Source organism: Pleurodeles waltl, chromosome 7 (genome assembly GCF_031143425.1).
Source record: "Pleurodeles waltl isolate 20211129_DDA chromosome 7, aPleWal1.hap1.20221129, whole genome shotgun sequence".
NCBI classification, from domain to species: Eukaryota; Metazoa; Chordata; class Amphibia; order Caudata; family Salamandridae; genus Pleurodeles; species Pleurodeles waltl.
In genome coordinates this window covers 988,041,903-988,054,606 of record NC_090446.1, presented here as the reverse complement: position 1 = coordinate 988,054,606, position 12,704 = coordinate 988,041,903, and positions in this window count along the sequence as shown.

Genomic DNA, 12,704 nt, shown 5'->3' with positions numbered 1-12,704 from the left:
AACAGGGCAAGGACCGCAAACTCAAGCACCGCTAGCCCGTGAGCGGCAGGGGCAGTGACGCAACTGGGACCGTCACGGGGAGAGTGATGCACTCTGGGCACCAGTCCCCCTCCAGAACCAGTGGAGACATGCATCCACTCCGTCTGTCCTTAACAGGATGAAGCACTCTGGGCACCAGTCCCCCTCCAGAACCAGTGGAGACATGCATCCACTCCGTCTGTCCTTAACAGGATGAAGCACTCTGGGCACCAGTTCCCCTCCAGGACCAGTGGAGACTGTTATCCACTTGAGAGACTGTGGCTTTGCACTCCCCAGGATGGTACAGTGGGCAAACCACCCACTGTAGAGACTTGAGAGACTGTGGCTTTGCACTCCCCAGGATGGAACAGTGGGCAAACCACCCACTGTAGAGACTTGAGAGACTGTGGCTTTGCACTCCACACTGTAGAGACTTGAGAGACTGTGGCTTTGCACTCCCCAGGATAAATAAGTGGGCAAACCACCCACTGTAGAGGCTTGAGAGACTGTGGCTTTGCACTCCCCAGGATGGTACAGTGGGCAAACCACCCACTGTAGAGACTTGAGAGACTGTGGCTTTGCACTCCCCAGGATACATCAATGGGCATGGAGCCCCGTCATGGATCTGGCGTGGTGCACTCATCCGGCTGAGGTGCCCCCTCTTCCCTTCCCCCTGAGGTGCCTGTTGTATTTCTATCTCATGCCCCGGCAGTGTTCTCTCCGTTTTGAACAGGTATCTGATGTGGGCCTCGCCCATGCATTTTGGGCCCAGTGGTCCACAGACAATGAATGGTGCATTACCTGCACTACTAATCGTGATGTATATTTTGTTGAATGAGTAATTATATCTGTATATATTTGGTTACTGTATTTTGATATATAACAATGGTTGAACTCATTTCCTTTTGTGTTTGCATTCTTCAGGGGGGGTTGGGGGTTGTTACTGTAATGTTTGGATATGCATTGGTGTGTGTGTTGTAGTGGGTGAGGGTCGGGGTGGGGGTGGGGGTGTTGCGTGTGTGTGTCCCTGACTTTTGCCTCCCCCTCCCCTATGTCGTAGGTGCAAGTAATTGAAACAAATTAATTGCCACAAATTAATTTGTCAGGATCCCTGCCAAATGTGAAGCAAATGGTTAGAACAAGCATTTTAATCAGAAATATTAATATGAGAACTTGATGGAAAAAGTGATATAAGTTGTTTAACATATTTTGCTCAGAGTGTGAAATAGATTAATTTTGCTTATTTGGTTTTCCTACTGACAGCTAACGTTAAGCCTGTCTAACATACCATGTCATACAACACGGCACCACACATAACAATTATAGTGACAAAAGCAATTGTTAGTAGTGGACAATAAGAAAGCTCACAAAAAATGATCTTTTGTAAGCATTTTTATCTTAAAGTAGCTGCACACCATTAAACATATCTTGTAGTCCTATATATAGTAGGCCTGGACGGAGTTCATGGAGTCTGACTCCGACTCTGAATTCAGGCCAGGGCCAAAGGCAGTGAAAGCTGCCAGGCCTCTTGTGCTCCAGCCTGCCCCATGTGTACTGCACAAAGGACAGGCCAGTGCACAAGGAGGCCTCAAATGGCAGTTTGCGCTGTCTACGGCTCTGGCCTGAATTCAGGCAAGGGCCGCAGGCAGCAAAAGCTGCTGTTTCAGTCCTTGTTTATGCACCAGTGTGCACAAACAACAACCAAAAAAGAGAAGAGGACTTACCTGGGTCTTCCCGAGATCCTCCTCTCCGATGAGTCCTTCTCAGCGAGGCTGACTCTCTCCTCTGCTCCGGTGCGCACTGCAGCCCAGTTGTGGGCTGCACAGCACAAGTGAAGAATGTCTGCGCTTGCACTGTGCAGCCTATAATGGGCTGCAGCCTGCACTGAGTGAGCTCTGCTCCGCTGGCGGGGTTAACTGAGTTTTTTGGTCAACTTTGCACTCCAAGAGGAGCGCAGTTAAAAAAACTCTGTTAACTCCACAGGGCACCCTGCACATCCCTAATATGTACAATGTCTGTGCAGTGTACATAAAACACTATTAAAGCAACAGGTTTATAATAAAATAAAATACCTTTTTTCATTAAGTTTCAATTATAACTCGAGGCAATGTTCCCTGTAAGGCGCGCCCGCGGACCTTTCCTTCCCCCATCGCGCAGGCCCCTTTGGCAAGCGCGCACGTTGCAACGTTCTTGCAATGTCGCTCCCTGCATCATGCGGCAGAGAGGACGTCAGCGCTGCGTCTACAAAACAGACACAGCGCGAGGACAGGGTCACTCTTTGTCGCCGAGCAGGAAGGACATCTTCAGGACGCAGGTACGTGAATTTGTATTTCGCTTTCACGTTGTCGGCATAGTTTGTGTATTTTTCTAGATGTCAAGAATTTTTGATTCGAACTGTTATATTGTTTATAAGAGTGTTGTTGTAGTCCTTTTCTTAAAATAAGTCATGCATACATGTTGTTCACTTTAGCTAGATTTAGTCCAAACTTTACTGCTGTGCACCGATACAGTACTTGGTGATTGAAATGACCTAAATGTGGGGGCCAAGCTGCATAAGGGAATTATTATGTAGCCTGAATGAACTACAGTCAACTGCCCAACCACAGAGTATTATCTCTGTGTAAAGAAGAGCACGGAATTGATGAAGACTTGTTGGCAAGCACATTTTTTCATTAAGTAAATCAGTGCTGTCACTTTCAGATCAAAATATTCAGGGGCATATTTATACTCCGTTTGCACCGGATTTGCGTTGTTTTTTTTTACGCAAATTCGACGCAAAACTAACTCCATATTTATACTCTGGCGTTAGATGCGTCTAGCGCCAAAGTCCATGGAGTTTGCGTCACTTTTTAGCGTGGACACCTACTTTGCGTTAATGATATGCAAGGTAGGCGTTCCCGTCTAAAAAATTGACTCCGAGGCATGTGCGCCGTATTTACACTCCCGGGCAAAAATCATGCCCGGGAGTGGGCGGGTCAAAAAAAATGACGTCCAGCCGCTTTTGCGTCGTTTTTTAGCGCCTGGTCAGGGCAGGCGTTAAGGGACCTGTGGGCTCGGAAGGAGCCCAGAGGTGCCCTCCCATGCCCCCAGGGACCCCCCCTGTCACCCTTGCCCACCCCAGGAGGACGCCTAGGGATGGAGGGACCCATCCCAGGGAACATAAGGTAAGTTCAGGTAAGTAATATATATATTTTTTTTTGTGGCATAGGGGGGCCTGATTTGTGCCCCCCTACATGCCACTATGCCCAATGACCATGCCCAGGGGACAGAAGTCCCCTGGGCATGGCCATTGGGCAAGGGGGCATGACTCCTGTCTTTGCTAAGACAGGAGTCATTTCAATGGGGGTTGGGAGTTAAACAAAATGGCGCAAATCGGGTTGAGGCGAAAATTTTGCCTCAGCCTGACTTGCCCCATTTTTTGGCGCCCAAGCTCCATATTCCCCTACGCCGGCGCTGCCTGGTGTACGTCATTTTTTTTCATGCACACCAGGCAGCTCCGCCGGCTAACGCCGGCTAACGTCATTGAATAAATACGGCGCCCGCATGGTGCTTCAGAATGGCGTTAGCCGGCGTTAGATTTTTTGACGCACAACTGCGTTGCCGCAGTTGTGCGTCGAAAAGTATAAATATGGCCCTCAGTCTCCCTCTATCAAAGGGCTCCCTAGAGAAATTGATAGGACATTAGGAATAGAGTGAGTGAAATCTCTTTTTTGCAATCCTGCTGTTTCCACGTTTGCCTCAGTCCTGCTGTTTGCACATTTGCCTGCCCCGGACTGGAAAAAAGAGAGGAACACAGGAGGAATGACCCACAGAACAAGAATTTCAGACTTTAGACAAGGTGATTACATCACAGTGCCTCAGAGTGTGACAGAATGACTGGGAGTTCAATAATCCTTGGTTGGGGACTTTTGATTTACATTTGGAGAGGCACTGAGTCAGACATTCCTAAATGTATCCACATTCTTTTGTGAGGCAGTGAAAGCAAGCTCAGAATGATGCCATCCTGTTCCTCAATGCAGAACGATGAAGGTTCAGCTGTAAAAATTGTTCATTCTACAAAGGGAGCACTGCTCTCAGGAGCAGAGAAGAGTGGATCTGGGAAGACAGACTTGATGCTGGGCTGCACTGCACCCATCTGATTTGAAATAGTACATCCTTCACTTAGAGCTACGATGTCCAAACTTCAGAAGAGGTTGCATGCTAAGAAGTAAACAAACTCGAAATGGCATCTTGCTTCTCAGAATGGAAGGGAGGTTGAAAGAGAGACAGGAGACACTCCGCAGGCCAAGATTTGGCTTTTGGTTACTAGTGAGTTCCACCACTAGGAATGTTGTTTTGTGGATTAGGATTGTTCTGCTAATGACAGGATAATTAGTACAGCCATTGCCCAGTTATGGTTTCATGTGGTTCAGATTTTGTTTTATCTTTGTTTTCCTTTCTTTTTTTATTATGAATCTCCAGATTGTACTTAGTGGTACTTGCTACATGCTGGACACCAGGGCTTAGGTAACAGCCCTTGTCACATACAAGCATCGACAACACACAACAGTCACAATCACTCATTCACGCATGCATCCACCGCGACTCACACCTGAATGCACGCATTTAAAAAGGACCAGAAGCCCGCTGTGAACTGAGAGCTGTACATCAGAAGGGGTTCTCATTTTGTGCAGAATAAACACGCAGTTGTTGTTTCCCTTCCTCCGTCTGTCCCATGTGTGTCTTTTGCTCGCAGCAAATGCTTGAGGCAGAACAATAAGCCCCGGCCCCAAAAATGAGTGCCGGTGCTCAGCACCGGAAACAACAAGCACAAATTAAGCACTGCTTTCTAACTGTGAATTTGTTCAGAATGAAACCAGATTTGTGTTTTTAACCTTCTACTGCCCACGCACATTGAATCTGGAAGCAAAGTACAGCGAAATAGCATTAATTACTGCAGTGTTTTATATCACATTGTTGTGTGTCATCAATGCAAAAAATAGAAGGTGGTGGGTTATTGCGGGTATGTCACTGAAGGCAGTGTCACTCACGTCAGAGCTTTACGGATGTAGAATGTGAATGCTCATGGTTCCACCAGATTCTTCCGTCTTAGTGATGAGAGCTCCCAGGGGGCTGGGTAGCTCTTCCCACTTTCAGCTGGGGGGGGGAGGGAGACACATGTTAGACCTGACGGCCTTCGGGTGGTTATCCCACAACTTTTTGCCTGCCTCCCTCCACTTTTTCGACTCTTTTTTTGCTGGTTTTAGGACTCTGTGCACAGTGCCCCTGCTAACCAGTGCTAAAGTTCATATGCTCTCTCCCTTAATCATGGTATCTTTGGTTAATTCCCAGTTGGCATATTTTATTTACCTATAAGTCCCTAGTGAAGTCCACTACATGTGCCCAAGGCCTGTATATTAAAAAAAGTAAAAGGCAGGACTCTGTGCCGAATTAGCGTGATTCTTTTTACGCTAATTTGTTGCAAACTTAATTCCACAGCACACTTTATTAAATCCTCTAATGTTGCAGTCAGAGCAAAAAAGTCATCCTTAATCTCCAGGATAAAATAAGCAGCAAATTGTAAGAAGACATAAGCTTCTTCTGTCGTCGAACCCACAGCAAATGTGACAAGACAACAACAAGACGTAAAGGCACCTTCATTGCTCATTCACCCTCTGAATGGACAGAACACTTTTTTTTGTCCGCTTGACAGAACGAGCCAGTAGGCCTAAAAATGGCTCACCCTTATAAATCCGATTAGTTATAGCGAGTGGCTGAGCAGATAACTTGAGGCCTGTAAAGGCCGCATCATCGAAGGTCTAACGCATGATGTAGGTTTCCAAACAGACGATAATATGGAACCAGAGTTCATCTAAACTGAAAGCCCAGGTAACTACTCAATTGCTCTGGAACTGTCATGCATAATATTTTTGTAACTCCTATAGCCTAAGCTAAATATCTTCTTTCCAATTACAGCCAGTCACCATTTGCATTTGAACAGGCAGGCGCGAGTACCAAGGAAGACCAGGTAAATCTGTAGACGTTCCAGGTGGGATTAAGGGTCTCTACATATATCCTGTTCATGATCCACACCTTTGTTTCTATTACAGGTTTGTCGGACCGAGCAAGTTAAAGATTTGAATGGACCGACATGTGTAGAAGCATAAGGACCAGGTAATTATTTGGTAGGTACCCCATCTGGGTCACCTGGCACATTATAATATGACAACATGATGTAACCAACTGTTAACCATCTTTTCTTTTGCTGCAGGCATCTCAGACAGTACTGGTCATTATTTGGTAGATTTCACGTGATGCACCTAGTACATTATAAAATGAAAACATTCTTAAACCCTTTTTTTTGTTCTTTTGCAGGCTTCTTAGACAGTTCTAACATTGGTTAGAAAAGGCAGACGTGACTACAAGCAGAAAGACCAGGTAAATATTTAGTAGTTTTCCTAGCAGTACATCTTGAACACAAGCATGTGCTGTAACCATGTTTTTTCTTCTATTGCAGACATCTTAGACAGTGTTACATCTACAGGCAGGTGTGAGATCAAACAGAAAGGCCCAGGTAATTGCTTGCTACATTTTCCAAGAGATAGCTCAGTCTTGTCTGGTAGATTGCATTCAATAGCATAAAAACCAACTTTAAATAATGTTCCTCACTTTAATTAATGTCCTTTTTTTTGCATGATTTACGGCACAGTAGGCTCAGACTGATTGCCACCAAAATGTTCAAGCGCAAAGCTGTGACTTCATCAGAGAGCAGTGCTTCGCCGCAAAGGAAGAAATGCTGTCTTGTGTTCAAAGAAGAATGGCTGAAAGAAATTGTGGAGACTGAGACACAGAAGTCCAGGAGCAAGGTTTGCGTACAACTGGGAGAGCTATTTCTATACAATCCAGAAGTAGGCCTGATTTGCAAAGTATGTGCAGAAGCAAAGATCGCAGGGGACTTTTCTACTGGGAAGAAATGGAGTGATGGCTGGAAGCTGGACTACTTGAAACGCCATATATGTAGCAAAGTTCATGAATCTGCTTTGGTGACACTGAGAAATAAAAGTGCTGCTGCCAAGCTGGGTTTTGGAGTGCGCACCATGCTAACGGAAACCGCCAGTGACAGAGCAAACAGACTAGAAGTAGTTGAACGGCAAAGATCCCTGCCTGAAGAGATAAAGATTCTCATCAACAATGTGTTGCTAGCAGTCAAAATGAACACATCAATGTTATCTGTTCAAGACATCCATGACCACGTCGCATTGTATGTGAAGATACCAGACAGCTGGTGGAGCAAGAACTATGCCTTTGAGTTTTTGGAGGCCATCAACAGCGTAATACGCTCTGACTTCATGGCAGAACTTCGCAGTGCTCGGTATCACACATTGATAACTGATGAGAGCACAGATATTTCAGTTACAAAAATGCTCATCCTCTACTTCAAGTTCCGATCTGTAACATCAACAGAGCACAAAACAGTGTTTGGGGGAATTGTAACTCTGAGTGCATGCAATGCGGAGGCTATCACTACAGCTGTAAAAGAGTTCTACACTGCCAATAAGCTGGACCTTATGAAAATGGTCATGTTTACATCAGATGGTGCATCAGTGATGCTGGGAAAGAACAATGGTGTTGCTAGCCGCCTCAAACAATCCATTCCTCATCTAGTTGAGCAGCACTGTGTTGCGCACAGAGAAGATTTGGGAGTTGATGATGCCTGGAAAAAAGTGCAGATGATCAGGGAAATGGAAACATTACTGAGGACTGTCTACACTGTGTTCTCCCGCTCACCTTTAAGAAAGTCAAAGCTGGACGAAATTGCTTTGGTCACTGAATGTGAAGCGGTCTCCTTTCGGCCACTCAATGAGGTGCGGTGGCTTTCAAGGCATTTGGCTGTTGGTGCACTCTTGTGTAATTATGAGGTTGCTCTCAAATACTTTGATCATGAAAGAGTTGAGGAGAATGACCCAATTGCTAAATATTGCTACAAAAAACTATCGGATTCAAACTACCATATCTCCTTTGCAGCACTAAATGACATTCTGGGTGAACTTGCATCTTTGTTCAAGTTGTTTCAGAAAAGCTCTTTGACCACCGTTGAAGCTGTACAGTATGCAAGAGCAAAAATTACCCAAATTAAGGAACAGTACTTGGGCGGCACTGTCTTTTGGAGCGACACAGTAAGGGATCTGATGGCTTTGTGCAGAGAGGACCGAGAGTATGATAGTGAGCCGATGTTATCTTTCATTAAACTTCTTTGTGAGCACATGGAAAGAAGGTTCCCAGAAGATGAATTGAAGGAATGGACAAGCTTTGATTTCCATACAGTAACAACACAATCACAGTTTGATTTTGGGACTGAGAATGTACAAAGACTTGTTGAGAAGTATAAGACGGTCTTGGTCCTGGGTGATTGTGACACCCCTGGTGATGTTGTTCGGCAGTACAGAGATTATAAATATGTGGTGGCAGCGCATATAAAAAACGGATTGTTTAGGACCTTTCAAGACATGGTGAATTTCACTCTGCGGAATGCTGCACAGTATAGTGTTGTATCTCAGCTTGTTGATATCTGTGCAACTTTCCAGGCTTCAAGTGCAGACTGCGAACGAGGATTCAGCCTCATGAACTCAATCAAGTCCAAATTAAGAAACAGACTAGAGGAGAGTCACCTAGATATGCTGATGAGGACAAAGGCTTACCTCTCAAATGGGAAAGTTGATTTACACCGAGTTTATCAGCACTGGAAAAATGGCAAGGACCGGCGAGAAAAACAAACATGTCACACATCTAACGTTGGCACCTGACTTGTCTAAACTCTGATGCGGCTTCTCCTACAGTACGTGTGTTGGTGGGGTAGGAAAATTTCTCAGCCTGTATCTTGGCAGGGGCATCATGGCATTCATCAGCAGTGTGTTCATCAAACTGTAAATGTAAACCAATTGTACAACTGGCTGTATTTGATGTGCGGGGTCCTCTGCAGCACTCTGAGAGTATTCATTAAAGTTTCATAATGGTTCAACCTCCTGATTTCTGTTTTCTCTAACTGGGGTGTAGGTGGCACTTAACAGGTCATGTCCTTGGGGTGTGCAACCAGGTCACAAAACTGCCTTAATGCCCTATTGCATGGAGCAATGATATCCCTTTATTGCTTTAGTGGTATGGAGGGGCTAATGCCAAAGATCTTGGCTAGTTATGCGCTGCGCGCGCATGAATGGTCAATTTCTTGGCGCACGTATCCTTGGCTGCAGCGCACAGAGACCGCACACTGTGGAAATAAATTAGAGGGAACATTGACTAGAGGTGTGCAAAGTTATTTTTCACAAACATTCTGTCATATTGAATAATATGAGAACTATTTATTGCATGGGGTTTCAATTAAAATCTGAAACTTCACACTCTCTAAGATGGTTTAAGAAAATAAAATGCATTCACTTTCAATGTTGCAAAGAAAATAGTTTTAAAGTTAGCTTGTGAGAAAATGATGCATCAATTTTCAGTCTCAACTAACACATAATAGGACACTTCATCAGTTTCTGGAAAGAACTATATGAGGGTGAAACGTAGGAAAAGCAGAAAACTCCATGAACTATGAGTAGGGCAATAATCAGACCTATGGGAGAGTTGACCAATGTAATAACTTTTCACGCCATCAATTATAACCTTTATTTGACATTGGCACTATGTAAACCTCCAGCAAAAAGTAAAGTGCTATATTTGTCTCCCACTTAATACAATCTGAATCCAAAGTACCTATTGGCAGTCACCAGTAGGTAGTCCTAGTTAGTACCATGTTTCCATAGAAAAAAACATTTTTTGAGCTGCCTATATCTTTTGCTCAGTTTGAAAAATCTTCAGCAAATTTTCCCAAACAAAGTGGCCTGGTAATTCTTGTTGTGCACGGGAAGATTTTGGGTGATCTGTCAAGCGGTGACTGAGAAAAAGGGGCCTCAAAAAATCAAAGTTGGCAGGAAGCTAGCTGCTGGTACGCAGATTGTGCTTTTTGTTATTTGGTGTAAATCTGTTCAGTAGTTTATGATATATTTAAGGGCAAATACATTTGTATATCTGTGGCCACGAGTAATTCATGAAAAGTTGTGAATTTTCATGAATACGCGTGCAAAAAGAAGCGTTGCAATTGACTGACTGCAACATGAATAGAAGGTTGCGACTGTCATTTTATTTCACAGGGCACAGTCCCCGGGTGTAAAACCTCAAATTGAAAGTGGCCTAAGAGGTCAGGGTGAAGGTCCCCTGGCCCCAAGGTTGTGATAGAGGTGTCTTTTAGGGAAAAATTATAGGTTTAATATAATTCTCATGCACAGTTTTCTTATCAATAATGTTATTGTAAATGTTGCAGTGACACCAAAGATGCCAGTAAAGATCATAGCAGTGACATATATGGAGTAATTAGCTGTGCATGGCAAAGGTGTGATTTATAGTTACAAAATATAAAAAACACAAAATAAATTAATTAATAAACATATAGGGACCCTGGGGAACCCTTGAGGGCTCCCTTGCGGTCCCGGATAGCCCATAAAGGGCTAAAAAAAAAGAAGAAGAAAAAACATAGCTAAGTGTGAAGGTCACAGACCGTCACACTGAGCATTGGGGGTTCGAATCCAGCTCAACTCTTTTTAAAAAAATATATATATATTATTTTTTTTAAATAACAAATACATTTGGATTCTAAATTGTACACAAATAGCTCATTCTGAGTATATCAGACATCAAATCCTAAAATAACTCTATCTCTCTCCCTCATGTTCTTTCTTTCTGTCTCTCTTTTAATCAATTTCTCCCACTCACACACCCATTGAGATACTTACGCACCCACTCACAGACCCACTCAGACACTCACGCACCCACTCGCTGACCCACTCGGACACTCAGGCATCCTCATGCACCCACTCAGAGACCTGCGTACACACTTATGCACCCATTAAACACTGTTGTACACACTCTCACACCCAGACAGACAATCTTAAAACCACTTTCACCCCCAGATACACCCTCTCACACCTATTCTCACACCCAGAGAGGCCGTGGGTAATTCCCACCATGCACTGAGATATATACATATATATATATATATATATATATATATATATATATATATATATATATATCCGAGAAAGGAGTGACTCAAACAGAGAATCTCACTAAAGAACAAAATATATTTCTACTACAACGTTTCAGCTACCGCCTTCCTCAGGCAGTACAAGATGGTTTGCTCAATGGCTGCACAGCTGACACTGCTGGATTTTCAAGAAGCATCATGAGTGAAGATTCCAATTGGAATGTGGAATCAATGCAGTCCTGAGAACTCTTCAGATATGCAGAAATCAAGTGGTATTGTCAGTGATGTTCAGTCCATCTGGATGCAGTGATTTTAAACGGTACATAGAGAAATTTTCTCTGATGTCCAGTAGCTCTTCTTTTAAAACATGTTCCACAGGGAAAATCTTCAAATCTGATAGTAAATGTCCACAAGGTTAAAATGATTGGCTACAGGCTGGTCAAGTTTCTTGTTAATTATTGCTGATTTGTGGTTCCTGAATCGTGTATGGAAGTCATTCACAGTTTGGCCTACATATTGTTTTCTACAGCTTTGACGTTGGCACTGAATCACATAAATAATGCATGGTGAGCAACATGTAAGATGCTGTCTTATTCCATAGGTCCTTCTTGTAACAGAGCTAGTTACTGATGATGTTTGTAAAAGGTATTCACATGTGATGCACCTTTTGGAATCACAGCAATGAACTTCTGCATTTGTTACCGCTTGCTTAAGTTCAGCTCTCACAATAAGTGATCGTAAATTGGGAGCTCTGCGGTAAGCAATGACTGGTGGTTTTGGAAAAAGCTTTTGCAATTTTTCACAAGTAGATAGTAAGGGGAAAGTTGTTTGTGTTATATTTCTGTAGTTGGGAGCTGATGGATGATAGTCAACCACAAATGGGATTCTGTCACTTTTTTTTTCTTCTGTTGGTATTCCAAATAAGTGCTTCCCTGGGTAACTGCAAAGACTTGTCAATTTGTTGCAGAGGATAGCCTCGCTTTTTAAATAATCTAGCAAGCTCCTGTACATGGTCTTTACAAGTGTCTTCATTGCTGCAGATGCGTCTTATTCTGAGTGCTTGGCTGTAGATGATTCTGAGTTTAGTGTGGCGTGGGTGACATGAAGTCCAGTTTAGATTCAAATGAGCATCTGTAGGCTTGTGGTACAGATCAGTTATAATTTTTTGTTCATGAATGGTGAGTAAATCCAGAAAAGGGAGATGACTCTTCTGTTTAGTATTGCTGTCAGTGAATTTGATGGTAGGATGGATACTGTTGATAAAAGCTGTAAATTGCTCCAGTGTTCTGCTTCCTGCATTCCATATTATAAATATCCCATCAATGTATCATAGCCATACCAGTGGCTTGATGTTAGAACTCGCAAGTATATAGTCCTCCAGTTTTCCCATGAAGCCATTTGCATGGGAAGGAGCCATCCGAGTGCCCATGGATGTCCCTTGTATCTGCAAATAGTGTTTACCATTGAAGGTAAAATTGTTGGATTTAAGGATAACTTTTGCAAAGTTGGTAAGCACATTTGTTGATGGTTTTTTCACAGTTCTTTTATTAAGAGCTTCTGATAATGCCATAAGCCCATCATCATGTGGTATATTGGTGTATAATGATGTAACATCAAATGTAGCCAGAAG